The sequence below is a fragment of the Hemitrygon akajei genome, chromosome 13, assembly GCF_048418815.1.
Source record: "Hemitrygon akajei chromosome 13, sHemAka1.3, whole genome shotgun sequence".
Taxonomy (NCBI): Eukaryota; Metazoa; Chordata; class Chondrichthyes; order Myliobatiformes; family Dasyatidae; genus Hemitrygon; species Hemitrygon akajei.
This window is the reverse complement of record NC_133136.1, coordinates 17,955,747-17,972,109: the sequence shown is the minus strand read 5'-3', so window position 1 is coordinate 17,972,109 and position 16,363 is coordinate 17,955,747.

The window sequence follows — 16,363 nt, the reverse complement described above, 5'->3', positions numbered from 1 at the left end:
GCCACCTCCATTCAGCTTGTACCAGACCTGTCCCATTCAGCCTGGTGCTTAAATCGATCGAACCTCTGATCCTTCCTCACTTTGCTTCCGCATCACAAAAATTATTATAACTTATGATAAGAAATAAAAGAATAAAAAAGTAATACAGAAAGAGAATAAAATATGAGGTAAAGCATGATTTCATGGTCAGTTCAGTAATATGATGGCAGATAGAAGCTGTTCCTAAAATGTTCAGTGTGGGTCTATCAAGCTCCTATACCTCCTCCTTGATGGTAGTAATCTCATGTCTTGGATGTAGAGGTTCATTATAATCGATGCTGCCTTCTTGAGGCATTACTTTTTGAAGATATCCTCGATAGTGGGAAGACTAGTACCCATGATGGAGCTGGCTGAGAACATGGAACATAGAAGTTTACAGCACATTATAGGCCCTTCAGACCACAATGCTACTTATAAACCACAAATCTACTCCAGAAACTGCCTAGAATTACCACACCACACAGTCCTCTATTTTTCTAAGGCCTTAAAAGACCCTATTGTATCTGTCTCTGGCTGGCAGAGCATTCCACACACCCACCACTCTCTGTGGGAAAAACTTACCCCTGACACCCCCTCTGTATCTGCTTCCAAGCACTTAAATCTATGCCCCCTTGTGTCAGCCATTTCAGCCCTGGGAACAAGTCTCTGGCTATCCACCTGATCAATGCCTCCATCAGGTCTGTCATTCAAGGAGAAAAGGCCAAGTTCACTCAACACTTAATTATTGCAAAAAGCCACCCATTCGATCTAAACAAGATGATGATTTTAAGTGCATTGCCAGCCTTTCACAATAACAGACAAATAGATTTTTGGCTCTAATAAACCATATAACCAGAATACTTCAATGACATTAAGAAAAAACCTTAGTAACAGTCCTGACGGCAAACACAACCTGATTAGCTATGTTCATGCTCTTAGATGACCTGCAAGGGCCTATTTAAAAATATCCATGTACATACAATTAATAATTCTAAAAGCAAGTGTAATTGGACTTGCCACGTGGCCTCTGGAACTTTTTCCAATCCTTAATCTTCTTGTTAAAATAGTTAAATGCTTCTTAAATTCTGTCATTCAGTAGCCTCCTTGCCAGTCCAAGGTAATATTCCGAGAAGATTCACTAAAGGCCATTCTGTTTCCTGATGCACCCCACCAAGCATTCATTCCAGGCAAGCGCCTTAATTACTGGAACTCTTTCATATTCTTAGTTTTATTCTTCTGACAGGTGTTCAAAACTGCTGTGCTGATGCATAATAGCTTTTTAAAGGTATGTTTGCATTCAGTTACGATTAGTCAGAACCTTTGATATCAAACTGGATGAAACCAGCTGCAGTTAAGTAGCACCATGATTGTGAAACACAGATCAGTTACCAAGGCAGTCCAATAAAATAGATGTAAATGAATAAACTATCCTGACATTAAACAAGTCCATACATCTTCAGTGGAAGCAAGCAAGCATTGTAAAGATTTTTTGGTTTTAGTGCATAAGGAATAGGAGCAGCTGTAGGCCATCTGACCCGTCAAGCCTGCTCCGCCGTTCAATAAGATCATGGCTGATCTGGCCATGGACTCATCTCCACCTACCTGCCTTTCCCCCATAACCCTTAATTCCCCTACTATGCAAAAATCTATCCAACCTTGTCTTAAATATATTTACTGAGGTAATCTCCACTGCTTCATTGGGCAGCAAATTCTACAGATTCACCATTCTCTGGGAAAAGCATTTCCTTTGCATATCCATCCTAAATCTACTTACCCGAATCTTGAGGCTATGTCCCCTCGTTCTCATCTCACCTACCAGTGGAAACAACTTTCCTGCCTCTATCTTATCTATCCCTTTCATAATTTTATATATTTCTATAAGATCTCCTCTCATTCTTCTGAATTCTAGTGAGTACAGACCCAGGCAGCTCATAGTCTAACCCCCTCATCTCTAAAATCTATGTGGTGAACCTCCTCTGCACTGCCTCCAAAGCCAGTATATCCTTCCTCAAGTAAGGAGACCAGAACTGCACACAGTACCCCAGGTGCAGCCTCACTAGTACACTGTACAGCTGCAGCATTACCCCCCTTCTCTTAAATTCAATCCCTCTCGCAATGAAGGCCAACATTCCATTTGTCTTCTTGATAGCCTGCTACACCTGCAAACCAACCTTTTATGATTCATGCACAAGCACTCCCGTCCCTCTGCACAGCAGAATGCTGCAATCTTTTACCATTTAAAAAATAATCTGCTCTTTCATTATTCCTTCCATAGTGGATGACCTCACATTTACCAACATTGTACTCCATCTGCCAGACCCTTGCCCACTCACTTAATCTATCTATATCTCTCTGCAGACTCTCCGTATCTCCTGCACAGTCTGCTTTTCCACTCAATTTAGTATCATAAGCAAACTTAGATGCACTACATTCGGTGCCCTCTTCCAGATTGTGAATGTATATTGTGAACAGGTACAGGCCCAGCACCAACCCCTGTGGCAGACCACTCACCACTGATTGCCAACCAGAGTAACACCCATGTATCCAAACTCTCTGCTTTCTATTGATTAACCGATCCTCTATGATGCTAATACATCACCCCCAACTCTATGCATCCTTATCTTATGGATAAGTCTTTTATGCAGCACCTTATCAAATGTAAATAACGTCCATCTGTTCCACTCTATCCACTGTGCCTATTATATCCTCAAGGAACTCCAGTAAGTTTGTCAAACAGGACCCGCCTTTGCTGAATCCATGCTGCATCTGCCTGATGGATCCATTTCTTTCCAGATGCCTCACTATTTCTACTTTAATCATAGCTTCAAACATTTTCCCAACTACAGATGTTAAACTAACTGACCTATAGATACTGCCTTTTGCCTACATCCTTTTTTGAACAGTGACGCAACATTTGTGGTCTTCCAATCCACCAGGACCTGTCCAGAGTCCAGAGAATTTTGGTAAATCATCACCGAAGCCTCTACTATAACTTCTGCCATTTCTTTCAGTACCCTGGGATGCATTCCGTCAGGACCAGGGGATTTATCTATCTTCAGGCCCACAAGTTTGCTCAGCACTACCTCATTAGTGATAGCTATTGTATTGAGGTCCCCACCTCCCATTGCACCCATAACATCTCTCTTTGGCATGTTAGATGTGTCCTCCAATGTGAAGACTTATACAAAATAGTCATTAAAAGTCTCAGCCATTTCCTCATTACCCAATATCAATTTCCCCTTCAATCCCTCCAAGGGACCTTCATTCATTTTAGCCACCCTTTTCCACTATATTATTATAAAAACTTCTACTATCCATTTTTACATTTTGTGCTTGTTTATTTTCATAATCTAGCTTCCCTTTCTTTATTACTCGCTTAGTGGTTTTTTTGTTGCTTTTTAAAATTTTCCCAGTTGCCCGCTACTCTTGGCGACTTTGTATGCACAAGCTTTTAGTTTGATGCCTTCTTTTATTTCCTTAGCTATCCAAGGTTGGCTGTTCCACCCTTACTGTCCTTGCTTTTAACTGGAATATACTTTTGTTGAGTACCATGAAAAATCTCTTTGAAAGTCTTCCACTGTTCCTCAACCGTCCCACCATATTGCCTGTGTTCCCAGTCTAACTAGTCAAATCCTCCCTCATCCCATTGTAGTCTTCATTGCTTAGGTATATTACACTGGTTTTCTATTGAACTATTGCATCCTCCCTTTCTATGAGAAACATTCATACTGTGATCACTCTTTCCAAGAGGATCCCTAACTACAAGATCACTAATTTTACCTGTCTCATTGCACAGGACCAGATATAAGATAACACGTTCCCTTGTAGGTTCAGTAACATGCTGTTCAAGAAAGCCATCACAGATGCATTCTATAAAGTCCTCCTCAAGACTGCCTTGACCATATAATTTCAATTTTTTGAAATAAATAAAACTAAACTGCATTAAACAATGTAAGATTAAATTAATAATGATCCCCAGCATTAAATATATTTATTTGAACTCAAAGTTCCTCCATTCTGAAACATCAGTTTGTCTCAGATTGGAAATGGCTACTACTTCCCTTTCTATTTGTGGTCTGCTCTTAGCTTCTCACAAAAATATACAATAACCTCTTATTTATTGCTTGTATTATAAATATGATGTGAGATATACCTGCCAAATTACTCCCTTAGATCTTTTGCTCTCCAAGTTGAGGAAAAGAAGAGTGTTAACAACTGTCAGTGACCTTTACAACAGAGATGCTAGTCGTGGATCAGGAATTCCACTGTACATCACCAGGTATGTGCCTGCAGAGGAGAAAACACATGCAAGAGCCTCTGAAGGATGACAATTAATTTTCCTCTTTGGCGGAGGGTAGGAATATGTCTGTTCGTTCAAGGACCCCAAGTCACAGGTAATCCTGTTGGTATCTGACCGCAAGACCCTACAAAGGATTGTGAGGGCAACTGAGAGGAACATTAAGGTCTTTCTTCTACCCATCCTGGGTATTTTTCAAGAGTGATGCATGTGCAGGACCCTTAGCATTGTCAATGATTCCCCCTCATTGTCCAATAAACTCTTTGACCCCATTTCCCCCCCCCCCCCCCCCACCATCAAGGGGTGGCATGGTAACATAGTGGTTAGCACAGTGTTTTACAGTACCAGTGACCCGGGTTCAATTCCCACTGCTGTCTGAAAGGAGTTTGTACACTCTCCCCGTGACCGCGTGAGTTTCCTCCAGGTGCTCTGGTTTCCTCCCACACTGCAAAGATGTACCGGTTGGTAGGTTAATTGGTCATTGTAAATTGTCTCTTGATTGGGCGATGGTTGCCGGGCAGCGAGGCTTGAAGGGCCAGAACGCTGCACTGTGTCTCAATAAATAAATGAAGGTACCGTAGCATTAGAACAAGGACTGTTAGGATGGGAAACAGGTTCTTCCCCTTGGCCGTGAGACTACTGAACTCCCTTCCACCATCTAGGCCTCATCACGTATGAAGAACCTGCAGCATTATACTGTTTACTTTTGAACTTGTGACATAAATGCACCTTATTATTTGTTAATTTATTTGGGGTAATGTTACTCTATGTGTTGTGTGCGAGTTACATGTACTGTATACATTTATAAGGTGGAATGACAATAAACTTGAACTTGAACCTGAACTTGAAAAGACTATTATAGGTACAAACTGTAGCATGTTTGCACACTGGAAATTGTGACTGATAACGTGCTGAAGATAGTGGCTCATTGAAAGAAATCCAGTGTCTTCATCTGAAGTACTGTTGAAAACTGCAGACTGCACTGGAGCATCGAGCACATCCATATCAATCCGCAGTGAACCACCATCCAGTGTTGTCCCTAGGATTAGTTCTCCTTCTGCCATTGATCTTTGTATTATTATAATAATTAGCATGCCGTACTGGAAATCATAGAAACATACAGTGCTCATATTTGAAGGCCTTACTCAGCCCGTTGAGCCTATGCTGGGTTGTTCATAAATGGTGGCGCTGTAGGAAGTATTACAGAACAAAGGGTCTTGTGTCCAAGGATCTTCTCCCATCAGCCAGAAGATACAAGAGACTGAAAGTACATACAATCAGATTCAAAGAGTTTTCTACCACACTGTTGTAATAAGACTGTTGAACAGTTCCTGAGTGCAATAAAGTGGAGTCTGTACTAACAATCTACTTTGTTATGATCTTGGACCTTATTGTCTACTTGCTCTGCACTTTCTCTGTAGCTGTTACACGTTATTCTGAATTCTGCTATCATTTTACCTTCTACTTGAGAGTATACTGTCTGGTTGTATCATGTGTTGCAAGGAGACACTGATGCCCTTGAACAGAAAAGGCTACGAAAAGTAATGAATACAGCCTAGTCCATCACAGGTGAAGTCCTCCTCCTTATTGAGCACGTTGACACAGAGTGCTGTCACAGGAAGGTGGCTTCCATCATCAAGGACCCCAACCATCCAAGCCATGCTCTCTTCTTACTGCTGCCATCAGGAAAGAGGTACAGGAGCATTAGGTCCCACACCAGCTGGTTCAGTTTTTGCCTGCCAAAGTCCAAAAGTGATCTGGAAAATTAACAAAGTAAAATAAGAACTGAAATGACAAACTTTAGAAAACATTATGTACACTCGAACTCACTTAGATTAACTCTACCTAGGACAGAAGGATGAAGAGGAATAACAAAAATAAAAATAATTATACAACTGTCAGATAAGAGTTCTAAGAATATACTTTCATCAACAAAAACAGGATTCAGCACTCCACGTGAACATATGCAATTCTGATAAGAAGTATACATCACTAAACTTAAGTGAAAGCACAACCCAGAAAAATGAAAAAAATTATCACTACAGAAGAAAACGTTAACCAATGGAAGAGCGTGACTCTCCATGGAAGACACCCCCATGACCTGAGCAGACTAGATTTCAAGGAAGCATTGAACCCTGGCTCAGAGTTGGAGACCTCTTCCCTAAATCAGAGGGATTCCTTGTGACCATACAGGATCAGGTGGTTAACACAAAAATGATAGAAAATACAAAATGAAAGAACAACAAATTCGAGATGATAGATACAGAAAATGCCAAGAGAAACCAGAAACAATCCAACACATTACAGGATTCCGCAGCAGTTTAACTCAATCTAATCACTTACACAAGCACTATTAAGTGGCAAACATCAATCGCCAGCCTTGCTTTAAAAAAACAAACTCATAGAAGACACCATGCCTTACTATAAAGACAAGCCGGATCTAGTTTTAGAGTCAGAGTCCTACAAGTTATATTACGACTGATCCATTATTACAGATAGAACAATCCATAATAATTGAACTGATATAATATTATAGGATAAACAATCAAGAACAATTTACTTAATAGATACAGCCATTCCATACATACAGAAATCAATGTGAAAAACATCAGTAATGTGCTGAATTAAAAGAGGAAATTGAAAGACTATGGAACATGAACAGGGTATACATTAGTCCCAATAGTAATATCTACATCTGGTATCTTCCCCAAGTCACTACACAATAGCATTAAACAATTCGGGCTACACAGTAATATCTATGTAAATCTTCAGAAAGCCACAATATTAAACACCAATAGAATGGTCTGAAAGGTTCTAACAATTAAGAAATGAGTGTGCTTGGCTTTGTTCATACCTCAGGTTTTAACAGCATGAGCTGAGGAAAAAAAAACCAATAGTAATAAATAAACCATTGCTATCAAGAACATGAGTTGAAGATTATTGAAAGTGATTCCATAGATTATGGGAACAGTTCATGATGGAGTGAGTGAAGTTATCCCATTTGGTTCAAGAGCCTGATGGTTGAGGGGTAATAGCTGTTCCTGAACCTTGTGGTGTGGATCCTGAGGCTCCTGTACCTTCCTTCTGATGGCAGCAGTGAGAAGAGAGCATGGCCTGCATGATGAGAGTGATGATGGATGATGCTTTCCTGTGACAGCTTTCAACGTAGATGTGATCGATTATAGGGAGGGCTTTAATTGTGAAGGACTGGGCCGTAACCACTACTTTCTGTAGGCTTTTCCATTCAAGGGCATTTGCTGTTTCTATTACCAGGCTGTGGTGCAACCTGCCAATATACTCTTCATCACACATCTCTAGAAGTTAGTCAAAGTTTTGAGTGACATGCCAAATCTTTGCAAACATCTAAGAAAGTAGAGAAGCTGCCATCTTTTCTCTGTAATGGCATTTACATGCTGGACCCAGAAAAGAATCACTTAAATGATAACACCAAGGAATTTTAAATTGCCAACCATCTCCATCTCCAATTTACTCCAAGATCAATCTAACCCTTCTCACCCCATGGTCCTCCATTTTTCTTTCATCTATGGGCCTATCTAAGAGTTTCTTAAATGTCCCTAATGTATCTCCCTCTACCACCACCCCTTCCATGTTCCTACCACTCTATGTGCAAAAAATCCTGCTTCTGACATCTCCCCATACTTTTCTCAAAACAGCTTAAAGTTATACCTCATTGTCTTAGTTATTCCTGCTCTAAGAAAAAGTCTCTGAGTGTCCACTTGATCTTATCATGTTGTACACTTCTTGCAAGTCACCTCTCAACTTCTCCACTCCAGAAAGAAAAGCCCTAACTCGCTCAACCTATCCTCATATGATAAACACGAGTAATTCTGCAGATACTGGAAATCCAAAGCAATGCACATAAAATGCTGAAGGAACTCAGCAGGTGAAGAAATATATATGGAAATTAATAAACAGTCAATTGTTTTGGGACAAGACCCTTCTTACTTTCTAATCCAGTTATCATCCTAGTAAATCTCCTCTGCACCCTGTCCACATCCTTCCTATAATGAGGCAACCAGGACTGAACACAATATTCCAAGTGTTTCGTAACTTTCCTCCATTCACCTTCTTTGGTTGGTAATTTTCAGATGTTAATGTTTTCTACTTCCGAAGGAGGTGTTCACTTTCTTGTGGAAGTTTCCACTGTGTCCTGTTGATCAATTGCTCTGTTTTATTTGCTTTGTACCACTTTCCTGTTCAAGGCCAGCTGATGCCCTGACTGAATGTTTCTCTCACTCTTCCGCAACCAACTGTGCTGAAAGGGAAACTTGTTGGGTGAGTTTTTTGTGTAACAGAGCCCTGTGCAAATTTTAAAAATGCATTCTTAACAGAAGATTTAATTAATACAACTGTGTTTACTTCAACCACTGCAATCTCTGCTCACACACTGGCAGAAAATTTCTGACATCTCATAGCCTGTGTGCTTAAAATCACAGTGAGCAAACCAGCTCTGAATTGTCTGACTACTTGCTTCTCACCAACAATCAGTGACAAAAATTACTGCTTTTTGAACACAAAACACCAAACTGATGCTATTTAAAAACTGTTTGCTCTAAGCACGGTGCAGGGTCTAATGGCCACACAAGTGCACACTGACATTGGTTTCAGCTTGTATGGCAACATCTTCTTGCCCCATTTAAGTGACATAGTGTCCCAAATAAATAAAGGGAACCCCAGCAATCTTCTCGATTAGGTTTTGTTCTTGAAGAGTTGTCCCAAATAAGCAGCTGTTCCAGTTAATCAATGGTCCCATTAACCAGAATGCACTGTATTTATACCTTCTTGTGGAATCCATAATTTTGCATTAAAAAGTATCAATAAAAAACAGAGAAACACAATAAATTCAAGTTTGTTAATGTTTGAGATAAAAGCTTACTAATTTTAGCTTCAGAAGGTCAGCCCAGGAGACTGAAAACTCAAGTTCCGTTGATGCAAGCCTAAAATCTTAATTACCTGCTTTACATTGAGATCTTGAATAAAACAACAAGCAGGGCTTTAGGGGTCATTAAGAGACTGGATTGCATATCCATTTTAATTGCAAAGAGTCAAAAATTGAGTTTTATACTATACTTATATTTTAATCCTTACTGAATTTAGTGATCACAAGAATTTTACCTGCTAAATTCAAAGTACTCCCCTTCCCCAAGTATTCTACACCTTCAGATATCAGATAAACCAAACTACTTCATTAGTCACACTCTGAAGTCAGCCCTCCAGTCAGGAAATGTACTGAAAATGCAATTCTCTGCCATTAAGCAGGTTAATAGAAAACAATAACAGATTGCCAGGCTGCGTGCAGGTGAGGCTGATGTGAAAGATTAGCTGCGTGACAGAACATGTTGTTTCAGACCACTAAGTTTTATTCCGGTTTTAGTTATTATGAGGAAGTTGTTGACCTAGTCTACCTTTAGTGCTTCCAATGAACCCTGACAGGTCAACAGCAGGTTTGGAATATCAGCCCTTTACACATCTCCCAATACTGTTTTTGAGATGAACATTTGATTTGTGATTTTTTTTAAATATTGATAATGGCATATCTATTCTCTTTACTGACTGTCATTCACATAATGCCCAACGTACAGTATTGTGCAAAGGTCTTAGGTGTGTGTGTGTGTGTGTGTGTGTGTGTGTGTGTGTGTGTGTGTGTGTGTGTGTGTGTGTGTGTGTGTGTGTGTGTGTGTGTGTGTGTGTGTGTGTGTGTGTGTGTGTGTGTGTGTGTGTAAGAGAGAGAGAGCTAAGGTGCCTAAAACTTTTGCATGGTGCTCCAGTAATTTTATATATTGCACAGTACTGCTGCTCCAAAAAAAAAGAACAAATTTTATGACAGATGTGAGTGATGATAAACCTGATTCTGACATGGACCACTATTGTCGACTGAAAGTGGGAAGGAGTCAGGGAGAGGGGAATCATAGTTGGGAAAGGGGAAGGGTGGGAAGCACTCAGAGAGACATTCTGTAACAATCAATAAATCAATTGTTTGGAATCGAATGACCTTGCCTGGCGTCTCAGGGCTGGGTGTGTCTGCATCTGTACCTCCACCCACTGCTGGCACTCCTTCTCTGCCACCTGTCCCTCACCCCTCCCACCGTGACCCATCCTCACCATTCCCAACATCCTTTGCGTCTGCCAGATTTACAAACTTTAAAGCTCCACATTAACAATGCAGTACTGTACAAAGATCTTCATCAACCTAGCTATATATATATGTGCTTAAGACTTTTGCACAGTACTGCATTTCTCTCTATCAATGTTCTCATTCTTAATTTGCTAATTATTCAAGTGTGTGTTATATTCCTTTCTAAGTTCTTAAAATGCCAGAAATGGTATATAAAAATATTTTTTAAATTTTTAAGTTTAGGCAAGCAAAGAATCAGAATAAAAGAACTGGGAATTTTTGGGCAGTTGGGTGATCTGTTCATCATACTGAATACCTCAATTTCAATACTTTATGCAATCAAAATTTCCTCTCAGAATTTGTACCCAAGCATTTTCCAACAAAGCATTCTGTGAATTCAAATCCTGAGGCCATTCCAGTTCACTGAGTACATCTAAAAATACAAATTTATTGGATCTACACCAAAACAAAATACTGGCTTCATAAATTTAGCTCATAAATTTTCCATTCTCCTTCCCCCTTCAAGAACAGCTCTCAGTCTGGAGTTCAGTATGCCCATACCAACAGGTACAGCCTAATCTACCTCACATTATTCATTGATGCCTGATTCCCAAATGCACAATAATCCATCTACAATATCATAAAGTCAATTTCTTGGCAGCCATCTGGAGCCCTGAAAATGTGCAGTGTCCACCAAACGGTGTATATTGCACCTGACCTGAATAAAGACATGACTGAAATTAGTCATAGTTCATCAATCACATTGAGGAGGATTCATTAATTCATCTACACGCTTCTGCTTTGACTGTCCACATCTGTGTTTCATTAGACGTGTTAGACAGTACCAACAGATTACTGTACTTTTAAAATGAAAGTCGCTTGCAGCAATTGAACTGTAAATTAATTTCCAGCTTCTTGTCAAAAATCAGCCCTTTGTAAATGGTATGCTGAATATTTAGGCTTTTATCCTGTAGTATGTGGTTCAAATTCATTAGTTGAAATCTTAGTATTTATACTTTTACAGCCTTTTACTATTTTGCTTCTTAAAATGTTTTATTTAAATTTCCTTTTTAACTGAACTTTTTATTTGAATTTTGCATGTCAGTTATGGTCTATATTAACACTACAACGCTTCTATATTTTTCAAACCTCAAGTTCAAAGTTCAAAGTAAATTTATTATTAAAGTGCATATAGTGGTACTTGATTTATTTATTGATTTATTGACCTACAGCACGGAGTAGGTCCTTCCAGTCCTTCGAACTGTACTGCCCAGCAATCCCCCAATTTAATCCCAGCCTAATCAGGGGACAATTTACAATTACCAAATAACCTACCAACCGGTTCATCTTTGGAATGTGGAAGGGAAACAGAGCACTTGGAGGAAAGCCACTCGGTCACGGGGAGAACGTACAAACTCCTTACAGGCAGTGGCAGTAATTGAACCTGTGTCACTGGTAATGTAAAGCACTGTGCTGCCATGCAGCCCCAGTAGTACAAGTAGTAGTAGTTTGATTGCACCTAGCAAAGATGTTCTTTTAAGGGATTGTCTACTGGTAGGTCATCGGGTAGCTGTAGAGGCTGATCCAGGATCCATATATTCTGCCCTTCATGGAGAATGACTTTATTTAATGTGGGGAAGCTGGTGCATGGACAACCACCACCCTGTCCTTGACAGATTAGGACCTGGGTCCAGTGGCATGAAATGCAAGATGACAGGAAGCTTTCACTACTGCAGCCTTCCTCCACCATCACTGCCATAGTGATATGTCATTATCCTCTGCCAGCTCCACCGTTGAGGTCTTGGTTGGACGGCTCTTTGTTTGGCACCTTATCACCATGAGTGATCCTACCAGGAGCTAAACTTCAGACAGGATTGCTCTCAGGATCTCATGATCTCACAAGCCTTTCCATCACAACAAGATGACGATCCTTGGAGAAGAACATCTACAGTATGTTGCAATATACTACCTTGAGATTCATTTCCTTGCAGGAAAAAAAAACAACACAATTTAATTTTTTAACCTTATTTCAACCTCTTTCTTTCTTCCAACCATTTCTTAAATAAGGGGATCAGGAAATAGGGATACAGGGTGAAAATGTAGACATTCAATTTTTTAAAAGTGCATAAACATATGACATAGGAGAAATATAATAGCCAGCTAACCTCCCAGTCGCTAGCCTCCCTTCCACCACTATCCTCTTCTATCTTGCAGAGCTGGTTTTTGTTGTTGTTTTTCAGTCATTTAGTTGAGTCTGACTCTTTGTGACCTCATAGACCATTGGGTCCATTGGGTTTTCATGTCAAGATACAGAAATAGCTTGTCAGGCCTTTCTTCTGCGCAGATACTGCTGCTGCCCAGGTCAGGACCCAGCTGGGTTTGAACTCAGGACCATTTGCCTTGAAGTCAGTGCTGATGCCACTACACCACCAGCCAGCTCAACTGGTTCTTACCCTCAACAATTTCATTTTGGGCTCTTCCCACTTACTCTATACCATGGGCACTTAAATGGACCCCCAGCTACACCACAGAACTATAGAACATTACAGCACAGAAACAGGCCTTTTGGCCCTTCTTGGCTGTGCCAAACCATTTTTCTGCCTAGTCCCACTGACCTGCACCTGGACCATATCCCTCCATACACCTCTCATCCATGTACCTGTCCAAGTTTTTCTTAAATGTTAAAAGTGAGCCCCCATTAACCACTTCATCTGGCAGCTCATTCCACACTCCCACCACTCTCTGTGTGAAGAAGTTCCCCCTAATGTTCCCTTTAAACTTTTCCCCCTTCACCCTTAACCTATGTCCTCTGGGGGTTTTTTCTCCCCTAGCCTCAGTGGAAAAAGCCTGCTTGCATTCACCTGCTGCTTCATTGGCTACATGGAACAGTCCATGGTCCAAGCCCACACTAGCAATGCTCCCTAACTTTTTCTCTGCTAAATTGTCAACTGCATTGGTGCTGCTTTCATCAATTTTGTTAACTTTGCCTCCAACTTTCACCCTGCCCTCAAACTTACTTAGTGCATCTCCAACACTTCTCTCTCCTTTCTCCATTTCTCTGTTTCCATCACTGACATCTCTTACAAACCTCCTGACTCTCACAGCTATCTGGACAATACCTTTCCCCACTCTGTCACTTGTAAAAATGCTTTTCCCTTCCCTCAGTTTCTCTGCCGCTGCTACATCTGTTCTCAGAATGAAACTTTCTAGTATAGAACACCTGAAATGGCCTCCAACTTGCTTCCCTTCTATCACCATCGCTGGCTACCCTCACCCATATCTCCTCCATTTCCTGCACATCCGCCCTCACCCAATCCTGCCACCACCATCACAAAGATAGATTTCCCCATCTCCATCATGGGCACTAAGCGCCCCAGCATCCAGGACAACTTCAAAGTGTGATGCCTTAAAAAGGTGGCATCCATCACTAAGGACCCCCATCATCCAGGGCATGCCCACTTCTCATTGCTATCATCAGTGAGGAAGTACAGAAGCCTAAAGGCACATACTCAATGATTCAAGAACAGCTTCTTCCCCTCAACACTGAACCCATGAACACTACCTCACTACTTCCTTTTCTCTTTCTGCACTATCATTTAATTTAACATTACATATATATATATAAAAGATAAAGTTTGTCCCATGCCAGTAATATTAAACCTGATTCTAATTCTGATTCTGATTCTCCTTACCTACCACCCTACAAGCCCCCGTATTCAGCACATTGTTCTCCATAACTTCCACCATCTATGGCAGGATCCTACCATTAAGCAGATCTTTCCCTTCTCACTCCATCTGGTGTCAGTAGGGATCACTCTCTATGTGACTCCCTTGTCCATTTGACCCTCCCCACTGGCACTTACCCCAGCAAGCAGGACAAGTGCTACATCTGGCCCTACACTCCCTCCCACATCACCACTCAGGGCCTGAAACAGTCCTTCCAGGTGAGGCAAGACTTCTCCTGCTCCTGGTGTGGCCTCATCTACATCAGTGAGACCCGACACAGATTGATGGATGGCTTTGTCACGCACCTTTGCTCAGTCTTTGCAGAAGGCAGAATTTCCTATGGCCACCCACTTCAATGCGACTTCCCATTCTCATTCTGACTTTCTTTTCATGGCCTCCTCCACTGCCATGGTGCCCAGCGCAGGCTGGAGGAGCAACATGTCATATTCTGTCTGGATAGCTTCCAACCTGATGGCATGAGCATCAATTCCTCTAACTTCTGGTAATTTCTCCCGCCTCCCTCCTCCTTTCTTTTTCCATTCCTCATTCCGGTTACCCTCATATCCTTTTTCTACTCACCTCCTTCTGATTTCCCTTTTCTGTCCCTCTCTTCCATGGTCCACTCTCTCCTCCTATTGCATTCCTTCTTCAAGCTTTTCCCTCTTCTATCCATCTCATCCCAGATTCTTCCTTCACCCCACTCCCCCACCTATCCACTTCACCCTCACCTAGCCTCACCAATCACCTTTTAGCTTGTACTCCTCCCCTTCCCTATGCCTTCTTATTCTGACTTCTGCCCGCTTCCTTTCCAATCCTGGTGAAGGGTCTCAGCCAAAATGTTGACTGTTTATTCCCCTCCATGGATATTGTTTGACTTGTTGAGTTCCTCCAGCTTTTTGTATATTAATCTATCAACCATTGGACTACTCAAGAAATCCAGCGCAGAATTCCAATTCCCTGGAGTTTTCCAACAAACTCTTACTTTCTGCCTTAATCCTTAGTACAGTTGTCTCAAATTTATGCCCCCCCCCCCCCCGCCCGGTTTTTAAATTCAGGCTTCAGTTCTGATTTTTTAAAAATCATAATGAAAAATATTGCAATTCTTCTTATTGATTAACAAATACTTTTGCAGTCACTGCATTTTCCATATTTGTGCTATTTATTATCATGATTGAACCTTTTCATTCATATAATTTATTATGCTTGCTATCACTAGTCAAATATTTTACCCATATCCATCCTTCTTGACCCAAAAGAGCACTTAAATGTATCCTGAAGAAGGGTCTCAGCCCGAAACATTGACTGTTTATTCATTTCCATAGATGCTGCCGGATCTGCTGAGTTCCTCCAGCATTTTGTGTGTGTTGCTTTGGACTTCCAATAGCTACAGACTTTCTTGTGTTTAAAATTTGACTAGCATTTGTAGAAATTCACCTACTTTTCTATGTTCTGATATTTATTTGCAAGACAAATCCTTACTCCCAACATAATATTGTAAAACTTGGTTGGAGTTGTAAATGCTAAATTCAATAACTTTGTTGCCCTGACATGGTGTTCCCTTGATTAAAAATGTGGATCTGATATGCACATATTCAGCAGCAACTTTATTAGATACACCTTTACATCTGCTCATTAATGCAAATATCTAATCAGCCAATTATGTGGCAGCAACTCAATGTATAAAAGTATGCAGACGTGATCAAGATGTTAAGTTGTTAAGCCAAAACATCGGAATGGGGAAGAATGTGACCTAAGTGACTTTGCTTGTGGAATAATTATTGGTGCCAGATGGGGTGATTTGAGTATCACAAGAACTGTTGGCCTCCTGGCATTTTCACACACAACAGTCTCTAGAGTTTACAGAGAATGGAGCGAAAATCAAAAAACATCCAGTGAACAGCATTTTTGAGGGCAAATATGCCTTGTTAAGGAAAGTCAGGGGAGAATGGCCAGACTGGTTCAAGCTGACAGGAAGGCGACAGTAACTCAAGCAGACACACATTACTAGCATGGTGTGCAGAAGAGCATCTCTGATTGTACTCCATATCGAACCTCGAAGCGGATGGACTACAGCAGCAGAAGACAACAAACATACACTCAGTGGCCATGTTATCTGGCACAGGAGTACCTAATAAAGTGGACTCTGGGTGGATATTACGTTACTGTTTGAATTCTCTGGCCCATGA